Source organism: Canis aureus, chromosome X, assembly GCF_053574225.1.
Source record: "Canis aureus isolate CA01 chromosome X, VMU_Caureus_v.1.0, whole genome shotgun sequence".
Classification (NCBI taxonomy): Eukaryota; Metazoa; Chordata; class Mammalia; order Carnivora; family Canidae; genus Canis; species Canis aureus.
This window is the reverse complement of record NC_135649.1, coordinates 69989666-70004178: the sequence shown is the minus strand read 5'-3', so window position 1 is coordinate 70004178 and position 14513 is coordinate 69989666. Positions and strand designations below refer to the sequence as shown.

General features: G+C 35.8%; 1 protein-coding gene across 5 annotated transcripts in view; it reads left to right on the top strand.

The window, feature by feature from the left end:
• EDA (ectodysplasin A) overlaps nucleotides 1–14513 on the top strand; it is a 429425-nt gene that overhangs the window by 262697 nt on the left and 152215 nt on the right. The window lies entirely within an intron of this gene.

The following is a 14513-nucleotide window of genomic DNA, read 5'->3' as shown; positions in this document are numbered from 1 at the left end:
TTGTTTCATCTACAACCCTAAACCATACTCTTCCAGAGCATAAGCAAAAATCTTAATAGACTCTGGTATAATGAATAAAAAGAACATCACAACAAGTTTACATTCATGCAAAAACTATTTTCTGAGTGCCTACTCTGTCTTCGTCACTTTGCTGAGTGCTGGAGATCCAATAATGAGCAAGCTTTCCTAGGGTTTTTATAGTTTAGTAAAGAAGTCAGACAACTAAATAAGCAATAATAAAAAGAACTAAGTATATATATGAAGGGAGTACAGGGTACTACTTTCATAGAAAAATTTAAGAAGCACTGTGTGAAAATACCTAGTATGGTGCAAAACAGGTACAAAACAGGAGCTCAATAAATGATATAGTCATATCAACACAGATCTGGTGAGTGTTCATCATTTACATTTTTTTTTTAAAGATCTTATTTACTTATTCGTAGAGATGCAGAGAGAGAGAGAGAGAGAAGCAGAGACACAGGCAGAGGGAGAAGCAGGCTCCACGCAGAGAGCCTGACGCGGGACTCGATCCAGGGTCTCCAGATCACGCCCCGGGCTGCAGGCGGCGCTAAACCGCAGCGCCACCGGGGCTGCCCTTACATTTTTTCATCTAAAGCAATATTCTTTGTTTACTATCTTTAAAATTGTTCTCGTTTTACAACTCATATGTTAACTCATTTTTATTTTTAAGTAATCTTTGATGTGTGATCTTGAAAAAAAACTTACTGAAAACACAAATTGCATCCATTAGTTTTGTGTTGGCCAGATTCTTATTTATCTTCCCAAAGAACACTTATAAATGAAATAAGCCATGATTTCTGGATGCCTGGGTGGCTTAGTGGTTGAGGGCCTCCCTTCAGCGCAGGGCATGATCCTGGAATCCCAGGATTAAGTCCCACATTGGGCTCCCTGCATGGAGCCTGCTTCTCCCTCTGCCTGTGTCTCTGCCTCTCTCTGTGTCTCTCATGAATAAATAAATAAATAAAATCTTTTAAAAAAGCCATGATCTCTTTTTTAAAAAAATTTACTTATTTATTTGAGAGAGAGAGAGAGAGGGCAGGGGGAGAGGAGAGGGAGAAAGAATCTCCAGCAGACTCCCCACTGAGCACAGAGCCCAACTTGGGGCTCAATCCCATGATCCCAAGATCATGACCTGAGTGGAATCAACTGACTGAGCCACCCAGGCACCCCAAAACATGATTTCTATTTATAGAAAATATGTTGCCTTTTCCCCAATAGGTTATATTTCCATTTGTACATTTGATCTCATATAGATTAAGATGTTTGAATTTAAAACTAAGAATATTTCAGGACCACAGTAAGCTTATTAAACCCAATTCTTAGTGTCTGTGCTAATAAGCGAAATATTATAATATCATGGATAAATATGATCCACAGATAATCCTCAGACTTTCCTTTTAGCTATTGTTTGAAAACATTTTCTCATCAGAAACTACATGCCAGAAGAGGAAAATTGACTAATTTTACTTTTTATTTTCTCTATCAAGTCATCCTAGATTAACTCTATGCTAATCACTCCTTTATTCCTAATTCCCCTGCCACTGAGGTTTTCTATTTTTTAATAATAGCATTTTTAATGTAATATGTTTTCAGTCAGTCTCAGGTTTTTATATGCCTTGTATTTTACTACCCTGAAAAAATCACAAACCCTTATATAATTATGAATTGTGTTTTGGGATAGCCTATTCTGTAATGTCTGGTAATTAACAAATTTTGGACAATATTAACTAACTGCATACCTTCTTGTTGGTGTAACTATCTATCCTGAAAAAGGCAAAGGAGTATCAGGAGGAAGGAAATAAAAGGGAATTATTAATGATGGTAAGTACTTGTGGGGATGAATTACTCCCAAATTGAATTATTTCCCAAAATCAAGAGTAGACTAACCCATTGTTTCTGCTAAAGGAAGATGAATACCTATTGAATGTGAAAGGTAAGTTGAACTCTCTGGAAAGAAATCATTATTCTAAAATAATCTGCCTTACTGTGAAGTGACAGTTTTCTAAAAATGTATTCTCTTCTTTCCTACAAAAAGAACCTTCACTCCTTTAGCAGTCGAGTGAGTTAATTTCCTTTCGGTTTTTTCAAAACCATTTCTAAACTTCATCTTAGTTTCTCCAATGAAGGCAGTCAACTTTGGTGGTATTGGTTTACACAGACTTGTTTTAAAAAAATATCTGTGAGAATTAAACATAAGGTTCTTTTGAAAGTAACTGGTTGGATTCAATCAAAATAGATTTATTTTTGACAGATACTTAAAGTATTTGTGACTGGTTAACAGCAGGAACTATAATAGATCCTATAATTAGCAGGAGCTGAAACTTGAGAAATGGCCATTGATAATGAAAAGCCATAGTTGAAGGATAATTAACCATTTGGAGTACCAGAAAATGGGGCAGAAAAGCCACTCTTAATGTATTACAATTTTTGTACCTATTACAAAAGACCCTTTGGTGCACTTACAAACACATAGACACCAAACATATCTAGGATCACACCTGGACTATTCAGCTTCTCCAAACTCATTAACTGAAAAGATATAGATTAATTGGAGAGAGTTCAGAGAAGAGTAACAAAAATGATTATGGGGCCAGAGGGATTGATTTATGAGCAAAGATTAAAAGAATTTTGTCTATACAATTTAGCTAAGTGATGACTAAGGGGGAAGAGGGTGGGGATACAACTGTCTGAAGGGTGTAAACACCAAGGAGAGAGGAGAATAATTTATTATGCAACATGAGAGTATAACTAGGGCTAATAAGCTATAATTACCCAAAGGAATAACAGAATAAATATTTCAGGGAAATTCAGAACCATAAGACTGCCAACTTGTTTCTCAAGGAGACAGTTACAGACACTTATAACCCTAGTCTCACCCAGATCAACAAGTATATATGTAGTATGAAATAATCATCTGATGCCACTGATCTCCCTCCCCCACCCCCACCTACCCTCTCCAAACTCTTGCCTCTTACATTACTATGGCATATTTCAAGTCCAGCCTCGCATACAGGACTACATAATTTTGTCTTTATTGGTTCTCATGAGTCTTTCAAAGTTTAGTTCCAGTAATGGCCATAGAAGAGTCCTTTCTTTTGGATTTATTGTGAATTCCACTATAGAGCATGAAAATAAGGAACTAAAAGCTGGAGGTGAAAAAATCTTGGATTCTACTTGGGATTGTAAACAAATCAAAAGTCATAGTGTTTGTGTTTGGAATCTCCACTAAGGAACTTTCAAATTGTATTCCGTGTCCTAAAAAGTTCAATTTTAGCATTATCTGAAGGAAAAAATAGGCACTAAAAAAATCTTTGTAGGCCTCATGATTTGTGTAAACTTTGGAATGTGGTTCTTCAGAAAACAAATTAGTCTGTGGGTAACTGCAGGCTAAGTTATTTAGCTAATTCCTATTGTGCTATCATGACATTCCAGAGCATTGCTATTTAACCTTGCCAGATAAGATTTTACTTGTCACTGCAGTGAAAGCTGCTTCTTTTGTATGCATACTTTTCTCTTTTTCCTTTGTGTTGAGAATCTTCTTAGGGTGATCCCTCTCATGAAATATCTTTTTCTTCACCATTGCTCTGACAGGTTCTTTTGGTTTTTATCTTAGATTATATACTTGTGAATTTATTTCCTAGGTAGATATCTCAATGCAATATTTTAAATAAACTTCTTATTTTAGAGTAGTTTTAGATTTACAGAAAAATTGCAAAAATCATACAAAGGTCTCATATACTCCATCCTTAGTATCCCAGTATCACTTATTCCATTAACATGGTACATTTGACATAACAAATGAACTAATACTGATAATAATATTAACTAAAATTCATATTTTATTCACATTTCCTTAGGTTTTTTTTTTAAAGATTTTATTTATTTATTCATGAGACACACACACACACACACACACAGAGGGGCAGAGACACAGGCAGAGGGAGAAGCAGGCTCCATGCAGGGACCCCAATGCAGGACTCGATCCTGGGTATCCAGGACCAGGCCCTGGCCTGAAGGCGGTGCTAAACCACTGAGCCACCTGGACTGCCCCCACATTTCCTTAGTTTTTACCTAATGTCCTTTTTGTCTTACAGGGCCTCAACTAGGATGCCATAGTACCTTAGTCATCATGTCTCCTCTCCTCTTAGCTATGGCAATTTCTCAGATTTTCCTTGTTTTCAATGACCTTAACAATTTTGAGGAGTACTAGTCAGCTATTTTGTAGAATGTCCATTGAATGGAATCTGCTTGGTGTTTTTCTCATGTTTAGACTAAGGTTATTTATAGGTTTTGGGAAGAAAGACCAAAAAGGTAAAACATCATTTTCAACACATTGTATCAAAGGTAAATACCATTAACATGACTTATCAGTGTTGATGCTAACCTTCATCACTTGGCTGAGGTAGTGTTTTCTGCTCTAAAATTATTAATTTCTCCGTTTTCCTGCTATATTCTTTGTAAGTCATGATGTGCACCCCATGCATAAGGAGTGGAGAGTTAGTGTCCACCTTCCTGAGGGCAAAGTATCCACATAAATTATGTCAGGTTCTTCTGCATTGTTGGTTTTCTAGTCTTGTTTGTTTGTTTGCCTAATCATTTATTTATGTAAATAAAGACATAAGGGTATTTTATAATTTGAATTGTAATACAATACTTATTTATCTTGTTGTTCAAATTGTTCTAGCCTTGGCCACTGGGAGCTCTTTCATTTGGTTCCTGTGTCCCTTTGACATATAACTGTCCATGTGAAGCTTTACTAAATATTTCTTTATTTTATGGCACTATAAGATGCTACTATAAGATGCTACAGGCTCATATGTATATTTCTTGCTCCAGTCATTCCTATCAATTAATTCTCCAAAGATTCCATTTTTTATTGAAGAATGGTATTAGAAAGCAAGATCTGAATGGTAGATGTGCTTGTTGCTGCTGCAGTATTCTTTTCTAGACCTTCTCCACTGACAGAAAGAGGAAATATATGAGTATATACTAGCCTGCATTTATACACATATCTATAAACATTTCTAAATGTAGCTATTTGTATTTACATTAAGCTACATATGAGTTCATACTGATGTCTCCAACTCTAATCCTTTAACACGTGGATCATTCTAACCTTCTCCCCTGCTTGCCCTTATCCCACAACAACTTAGGTTGTTTCATACACATGTAATGTAATTAGATTCTCCTGTCACATTCTGCAACTCCATCCTGAAATCAATCCCCTTTTAAATTTTTGCATTAATTGAGGTTTACTCTTTGTGCTATAAAGTTCTATGGGTTTTGAAAAATGTAGTATCATGTATCCACCATTACAGTATCATACAAAATAGTTTTACCACCCTAAAAATCCCCTGTGCTTTACCTATTCAATCTTCTCTCCTCCTCCTCAAACCTCAAACCACCAATCATCTCTTTATCCTCTCTATAGTTTTGTCTTTTTCAAATGTTATATAAATGGAATCATGCAGTATGTAGCCTTTCCAACTGGCTTTTTTCACTTTGAAAGTTATAGATTTATCCACATTTTTGTGTGACTTGATAGCATATTCTCTCTTTTATCAGTAAATAGTAATTCATTACATGTATGTGCATGCTTTGTTTATACATTTACCTATTGAAGGACAACTTGGTTGCTTCTAGTGTTTAGTAATTATGAATAAAACTTCTATAAATATTCACATGCTACTTTTGTGTGGAAATTAGTTTCAAATCATTGTGTAAATATTTAGGACAGAAGTTGCTGGGTTGTATGTTAAGACTATGTTTTTTTTTAAAAAAAAAAAAGACTATTTACCTTTTAAGAAACTGCTAAAGTGTCTCCCAAAGTGGCATTGCCATTTTTGCATTCTCAATGGCAATGAATGAGGGTCCCTGTTGCTCTGCATCTTTGTCAGCAATTAATATTTTCAGTTTTTCGGATTTTAGCCTTCCTAGTGGGTGTTTAGTAGTATATTATTATTGTTTTAATTTGCACTTCACTAATAGCAACCTTGGCTGCTTTTGGTTGGCAGTCTACAGGTGTTTTAAACAATAGTTGTGATTTTATTTACCAATCCTGCCTTTATTGGAATTGATGGAGCAAATTTTATAAAGTGTTAGACTTTATTTATATGGAAACATGTTTTTTTTTAATTTTTATTTATTTATGATAGTCACAGAGAGAGAGAGAGGCGCAGAGACACAGGCAGAGGGAGGAGCAGGCTCCATGCACCGGGAGCCCGATGTGGGATTCGATCCCGGGTCTCCAGGATCGCGCCCTGGGCCAAAGGCAGGCGCCAAACCGCTGCGCCACCCAGGGATCCCAAACATGTTTGAAATTCAGGCAACTACTTTTTTATAAATGTGTATGAATTAGCTACAACATAGGCAAACGAAGCATCTGCTAAAGTAAATGCTAAGTAACTAGTGGCACAGAGTCAATTTAATATGATTGTTGTACAGAAAGTAAAAGGAATTTTATTGGTAAGCAAGATGACTATAAGGTAATTTTTTTCTGAATATTTCCAAAGCTTCCCTTTATTCTTCCCTCCCTCACTACCATCACCATACACACATACCCTAATGTCTATCCTCACCACCTAATGCATGATTTCTTCTTGCTTTAGGAACAGATAACCAGAGTGACTTAAATTCTTTTTCCCATCAGAATGTGATTTGCAGATATATAATTTCCTCTAAAACTATTAGTTACATCTGATTTTTATTGCCGTTGTACCCCTAACTTCTGTCTTTACTTTCGGATTATACCCAGTACTGCCATGTTGCCTCTATCTCTCCCAGGCTACAAACTTGTCTTTCCCCATTCACTCCCGATTGTCCCTTAATTCCTTCAGGGTCACACTAGCTGAAAAAAAAAACTTATTGGTTAGATCAACTTTATTTTTTAAAGATTTTTATTTGGGGTCCCTGGGTGGCTCAGCGGTTTAACACCTGCCTTTGGCCCAGAGCATGGTCCTGGGGTCCCAGGATCAAGTCCACATCGGGCTCCCTGCATGGAGCCTGCTTCTCCCTCTGCTGTGTCTCTGCCTCTCTCTCTCTCTCTGTGTATGTGTGAATAAATAAATAAAATCTTTAAAAAAATAAAGATTTTTATTTATTTATGAAAGACAGAGAGAGAGGCAGAGACCTAGGCAGTGGGAGAAGTAGGCTCCCTGTGGGGATCCTGATGTGGGACTTGATCCCAGGACCCTGGGATCAGGCCCTGAGCTGAAGGCAGAAACTCAACCACCGAGCCACCCAGGCATCCCTAAGTCAACTTTATTTTAAGTGTGCTAAAGCAAAGAATGCCACTAACATTAACTGAACATTTATAACACACCAGGTACTTTCATACATGTTCTCATTTTATTCTCTCAATGACCCAATGAGGTGACTGTTTTTCCCATTTGTAGGTGAGAAACTTTGGAGTTAAGTGCATGTAGTAATACTTTTGCACATGCTATTCCCTCTGCTTAGGATATCCCTTGAGTTCTATCTTTATCAAACTACCAAAACTTCAGAAGCCACTTCAGATATTACTTCCTCAGGTGGTGGTCTTAGCACTGCATATGTCAATTTTGAAAAGACTCTATAAGTAATTCTTTTGTTTGTTTAGTGCCACTGCCTTTTTAAATAACATTGTATAAGTTTAAGGTATACAAGGTAATGGTTTGATACATGTATATATTGCAAAATTATTAACCACAACAAGGTTAGTTAACACGTCCATCACCTCATATAATTACCATTTTGTTTGTAGTAAGAATCTTTAAAATCTACTCTCTTAGCAACTTTCAAGTAGTGTATAATACAGTGTAGCTAACTATAGTTACCACACTGTACATTAGATCTCCAGAACTTATTCATTTTATAGCAGTTAGCATATCTGTTTTTTAGATTTTATTTATTTATTTATGAGAGACACAGAGGCAGAGGGGAGAAGCAGGCTTCCTACGGGTAGTCCAATGTGGGACTCAATCCCAGGGCCTCTGGATCACAACCTGAGCCAAAGGCAGATGTTCAACCACTGAGCCACCCTGGTGCCCCAGCATATCTTTTTTTGAGTACAGTTGACACAATGTTTCATTCGTTTCAGGTATACAACTTAGTGAATTGACAAGTTTACACATTATTATGCTATGTTCACCATAAGTATAGCTAGTCTGTCCCATTATATCACTATTACAATATCACTGACTATATTCTTTATGCTCTGCTTTTAATTCCCATAATTTACTCATTCCATAACTGGAAGAGCTGTATCTCCCTCTCCCCTTCACCCATTTTGCTCCACCTCCCTACCTTCTGGCAACCATCAGTTTGTTCTCTGTATTTATAGTTCTGATTCTGCTTTTTGTATATTTATTCATCTTTTTAGATTCCATTTATGAGCAGAATCATATGGTATTTGTCTTTCTCAGACCAACTTAATTTACTAAACTTAATACTCTCTAGGTCCATCGATGTTGTCTTAAATGGCACAGCCCCATCCTTTTTATGGCTGTGTATTATTCCATTGTATATATATAACATTTTCCTTACCCATTCATCTATTGATAGACATGTAGGTTGCTTCCATGTCTTAGCTATTGTAAATAATGCTGCAATAAACAGAGGGGTGCATATATATTTTTGTAGTAGTGTTTTTGTTTTCCCTGGGTAAAAACTCAGCAGTGGGATTAACTGGATCATAGGGTATTTTCTTTTCTTTTTTTTTTTTTTTTAATTTTTTATTTATTTATGATAGTCACAGAGAGAGAGAGAGAGAGAGAGGCAGAGACACAGGCAGAGGGAGAAGCAGGCTCCATGCACCGGGAGCCCGACGTGGGATTCGATCCCGGGTCTCCAGGATCGCGCCCTGGGCCAAAGGCAGGCGATAAACCGCTGCGCCACCCAGGGATCCCCCCATAGGGTATTTTCTAAGCAATTCTGATACTTGCCCCTGGTTAAGAGCCATCATGCTAAACTATGATGATGTTGGCCAGGGCCATATCTTACTGATATTTGTATTCCAGTTAAATTGCATAGTGTCTTTTGCATTTCACAGTATTTTATCAGTCAGTATTTATTAAATGAATGATTTAGGGTTTTATGGAAATGTAGACTTTGTTTATGTCTCGTACTGGGTTGGTTGGTAGATTTAGAACCATCTGAGTAAATTTATTCTGATAACTGCTAGTCCTTTAAAGAGTAATAGAAAGAAATGAACAAACAAATAAAATAAGAGAAAACCAAAAAAGACTTAAATATGTAGAACAAACGTGGCTGCCAGAGAGGAGGTAGGTGGGGGGATGAAAGAAATAGATAAAAGGAATTAAGAGTACACTTTTCTTGATGAACATTGAGAAATGTATGCAATTGATGAAACATTACTTTGTGTACTTGAAGCTAATATAACACTGTATGTTAATTAAACTTGAATAAAACAAGAGAGGTGGTAATAACTATGAATGGAACCCATATAGACACTGAGGTGATTATTTTTAGAATGAAGAGAATGCTTATCATATTTTCTTTTTCAGAAACAAAAAATACTATCTAATTTCCTCATAATGAAAATTACAAAAAGTAAAGCTGTAAGAGACTTAAATATAGAGAACAACCTCAGGGTTGCTGGAAGTAGATGGGGGAGCTGGGCTAAATGGGTGATGGGCATTAAAGAGGGCATTTGTTGGGATCAGCACTGAGTATTGTATGTGGGTGATGAATTACTGGATTCTGCTTTTAAAACTAGTGCTGCACTGTATGTAAACTAACTTGAATTTAAATACATACATACATACATACGAACAGATGGGGAAAAAGAGAGACAGACAAACAAATCAGACTCAACTACAGAGAATAAACTAATGGTTACCAGAGAGGAAGGGGGTGGATGGGTGAAACAGGCGAAGGGGATTGAGAGTACACTGATCTTAATGAGCACTGAGCAATATATAGAATTGTTGAATCACTATTTTGTACACCTGAAACTAATATAACACTGTATGTTGACTATACTGGAATTAAAAATACTTTTTAATTGAAAATGAAAGTAAAGTCTGATGAAGTCTATTTAGCTGGTGCTGATTTACACAGCAGATATTGGTAAACCATTCCTTGGTAAGTGAGTTGCCATCAGAAAGAGAGATTGCACATTGTCACAAATGGCATGATCTCATCCTTTCTTATGGCTGACTTTCTAATATTCTGTTGTGTATATATATGCCACATCTTCTTTATCCATTCATATACTGATGAATGCTTGGGTTGCTTCCATATTTTGGCTATTGTAATAATGCTACAGTAAACATAGGAGTACATATATGTTTTTGAATTAGTGTTTTGGTTTTCATTGGGTAAATACCCAGTAGTGGAATTATTGGATCATATGGTATTTCTATTTCTAATTTTTTGGGGAACCTCCATACTGTTTTCCACAGCAGCTGTACTACGAACAATGCACAAGGGTTCCTGTTTCTCTACATCCTCACCAACACTTGTTATTTCTTTTATTTTTGATTATAGCCATTCTGACAGGTATAAGATGATATCTCATTGTGGTTTTGATTTGCATTTCCCTGGTGATTAGTCATGAAAATATTTTCATCTGTTTTTGGCCATGTGTATGTTTTCTTCAGAAAAATGTCTATTCACTTCATGTGCCCCTTTTTTAGTTGATTTTTTTTTTGGTGTTTTGGGCCTAAAGGGTATTATCCTAAGTGAAATAAGTCAGAGAAAGACAAATACCATATGATTTTACTTATTGAAATCTAAAACAAAATAAATGAATAAACAAAAAGCAGAATGAGACCTATAAATACAGATAACAAGCTGATGATTGCCAGAAGGGAGAGGTGTTAGAAGATGGGCAAAATAGGTGAAGCAGAGTGGGAGTCTGTCCCTCTCCTTCTGCTCCTCCCCCTGCTTGCGCACTCTCTCTCTTCCTCTCTCTCTCTCTCTCTCTCTCATAAATAAATGAATAAAATCTTTTAAAAAAATAAAGTGCATAGCTTAAAATTTTAAATATCCCAAATGCACTATGGTAGAAGATCATAAAAGTTTTGGTCACCTAACACCCTTTACAAAAAGCAAAATCCTCATGATTTATATCCTTTGGTTGCCTTGAGCCCTATTGTATTGAATGTTGCTAGAAAAATAAATGTGTCACCAACTTACACCTAGAAGTTTCTTATTTCTACAAAAGCTTCCATTTTATGTTAAGGGTATTTGTTTTAACAGAATTTTACCTTTATTGGCAAGAAATAATACAAAACATTGCTAATCAGTTCTCAAGCAGGATATGGCAGCACTTTTCACATAACAAGTGTCAGCCAATGAGAGATGAGGTTTCTTGATTATGATTTCAACAGTTATCATTAGTACAAGTCAAAATGAAAATTTTGAATTGCAAGTGGTCAAGGATCTCAGTACTAACATAATTTCTCATGTTATATATTGTTTAAAACTGGGCTCTGCCTGGTCCCAGTGCAATGTCAATTGAAGACCCCAGAAAGATACTGTAGAGTTGACTTGCCAAAGAAATTTGAAGACTTGTTTAAAACTATTAAAAGCATTCTTGCTGTTTTTTGGCAGTGCTAGGTAGAACTTGGCTCATCATGGAGCTGGGGTAATCAGAGAGTGAGCAAATGGTAATTTAAGTCCTTAGGCAAACATACAAGCTTTGAAGCTAGAGTATTTATAATTGCATACCTAATGCTTGATTGACATTATTCTGAGATTAGACAACTACCCCAAGAAGCTGTTCCTAGTTTCTGATTGTTTACCAGTGACTCTCAGGTCCTTCACACAGAGCTATACTTCAGAAACTGGAAATGGTTTGCCAGTGTCCAGAATTTGTCTTTCTGGAGCATAGACTATACTATGGGTTAAAGAAAATCATTATAGGGATGCCTGGGTGGCTCAGCGGCTCGGGGCATGATCCTGGAGTTCTGGGATTGAGACCCACATCAGGCTCCCTGCATGGAGCCTGCTTCTCCCTCTGCCTATGTCTCTGCCTCTCTCTTTCTGTGTCTCTCATGAATAAATAAATAAAATCTTTTTTTAAAAAAATAAAATCATTATATTTAAACAAATACATATTGCAATAGAATGCAAAATTATTTTTAAGTGGGCAGGAAGGGCATTGGGAAGAGTGGAAGAACTAAAGCACTGCTGTAAGTCATGGCCTCTTTTCTGAAATGTACTTCTCTCTCACCTCTCCCTAGAAGTCTCCTGCTTACATTTTTTTTAAAAGATTATATTATATCAATTATACTCCTATATACTAGCAATAATCAGAAATGACATTTTTAAAATAACCTTTTATGATGGCAACTCAAATATGAAATAATGTTAACATGTCAGTTTTCCCCAACTTGATCTACCCTAATTTTTCTTGTAGAAATTGACAATCCAAATCTAAAATTTATCTGGAAAGGCAAAGGATGTAAAATATCCAAAACACATTAGAAAAAGAAAAAACTTGGAGGACTTATGCTACCTGATCTCAAGGCTTATTAGAAAACAACAGTATCAAGATATAATGTTCTTAATATAAAAATAGTATAACCATTCAAATTGGTGTTTTCATTTTCTTTGAATAAATACCCCATAGTGGAATTACTGGGTCATATGTTTATTATATGTTTATTGCAACATTATTTACAATAGCCAAGATACGGAAGCAATTCAGGTGTTCATTGATAGATGGATGAAAACAATGTGAGATATATAGGAATATTAATCAGCCATAAAAAAGAATGATATCTTGCCGATTTACAACAACATGGTTGGACCTAGATAGTATGATACTAAGTGAAAAAAGTTAGAGAAAGACAAATGCCATATGATTTCACTTATACGTGAAATATAAAAACAAAAAAAAAAGGAGATTCAAATACAGAGAACAAACTGATGATTGCCAGAGGGGAAGTGGTTATGGGGATGGGTGAAATAGGTGATGAGGATTAAGGAGTGTATTTGTTGTGATGAGAACTGGGTGATGTATGAAATTGTTGAATCACTATATTGTATACCTGAACCTAATATAACACTGTATGTTAACTAACAAGAATTAAAAACTTAAAATATAAGAAATTGAATAAGTCATCTAAGAACTGAAGTAGCTAGTGTGAGCATTTGTGCCCCAGAGCAAAGATTTACATTGTGAAATTTGGAGGTCCTCAAGCATAATGGTTCTAGTGCACATGGGTGGGCCTTACAGGCCTCATATTTGGGGTAGCCAGTCATTTTGCTCAGTCCCTAGACACATTATGAAACTTCAGAACATCAACAATAAAAAGATCCCAAGAGCTCCCGCAGAGGAAAAACATTAACAGTTAAAGGAACAAGAATTGGAATAGATTGTTAATCTCATCAGCAACACTGGGTGTTAGGACAGTGGAGAAATGCCTTCAAAGTTCTGAGGGAAAATTATTTTGAGCCTAGAGTTTTATTCCTAGCCAACTATAAATTAATCTTGATAATAAAAGATGCACATTTCTAGATTTCAAAGACTTAAAGTTCAACTCTCACCTTTTTCTAAGGAAGTTACTTAGGGATATACTCCAGCGAAATGAGGTAGTGAAGAAAGACAAAGATATACAATGGATTCTGGAAACAGTGGACCTAATACCAGAAACAAATAAAAGTAAATCCAAGTGTGACAGTTACAAAACAGGCCTAAGGAGCATTCTGTCCAAATGAAAGAAAGGAGGGCTCTGTTCAAAGGCAAAAAAGGAAAAGCGGGGGCTCAAGATTTTATCCACCTTTCAGAAATTATAGAAACTATAGATGCTGCATACAATGCAACAAAAAAAAAATGAAGGCAATTAGAAAATCTAGAAGACAATAGCACCTAAAGAAGAAAGAAAAATTCTAGATAGACACAACAATATAAATACTGCATACTGATTTTCAATGTTTGTAAATAACCAATATACAAAAACACAAGATACTTAATTATAAAGGTAGTTATTTGCAGATAAAAAGCAAAACATAAATGTTATCCCTCTTGGCAATGTGAAAAGTAAAAGTACAAATGACAAGTGTTAGTAGGTAGAATAGATGAGAGATAAAGGGAAGAGAAGGAAACTAATGGCTTTATATTACAGAGTTAGGGATACTGTCTGTAGTTTATGGAACAAGGCTTAGTATATCGCTCAAATAAATGAATATAGGAACTAAAAATCACAGTAACTACATGGAATGAGAGGTAGAATAATTGAGGTAAAGCTTCATTTATCACAGCACAAATCAATAGACAAAATCTAAAGTAGATAAATCAAATAATAGCAATATGTATGGAAGTAATCACCAGAAGAACTAAGCAGAAACAGTTAAGAGAGTTAAAGATAATGACCTCAGAGTACTAGGACTGGGGGTAGGGAGAGTTAGAACAATGAAATGTTGCTTGCATTACCTGCTTTTATATACATACCTCATATTTTTTTTTAAAACACCATGTGTGTATGACTTGGCTACTTCAAAAGCAACCAGAACATTGAAAAACAAATCTTGTGCCACTACTG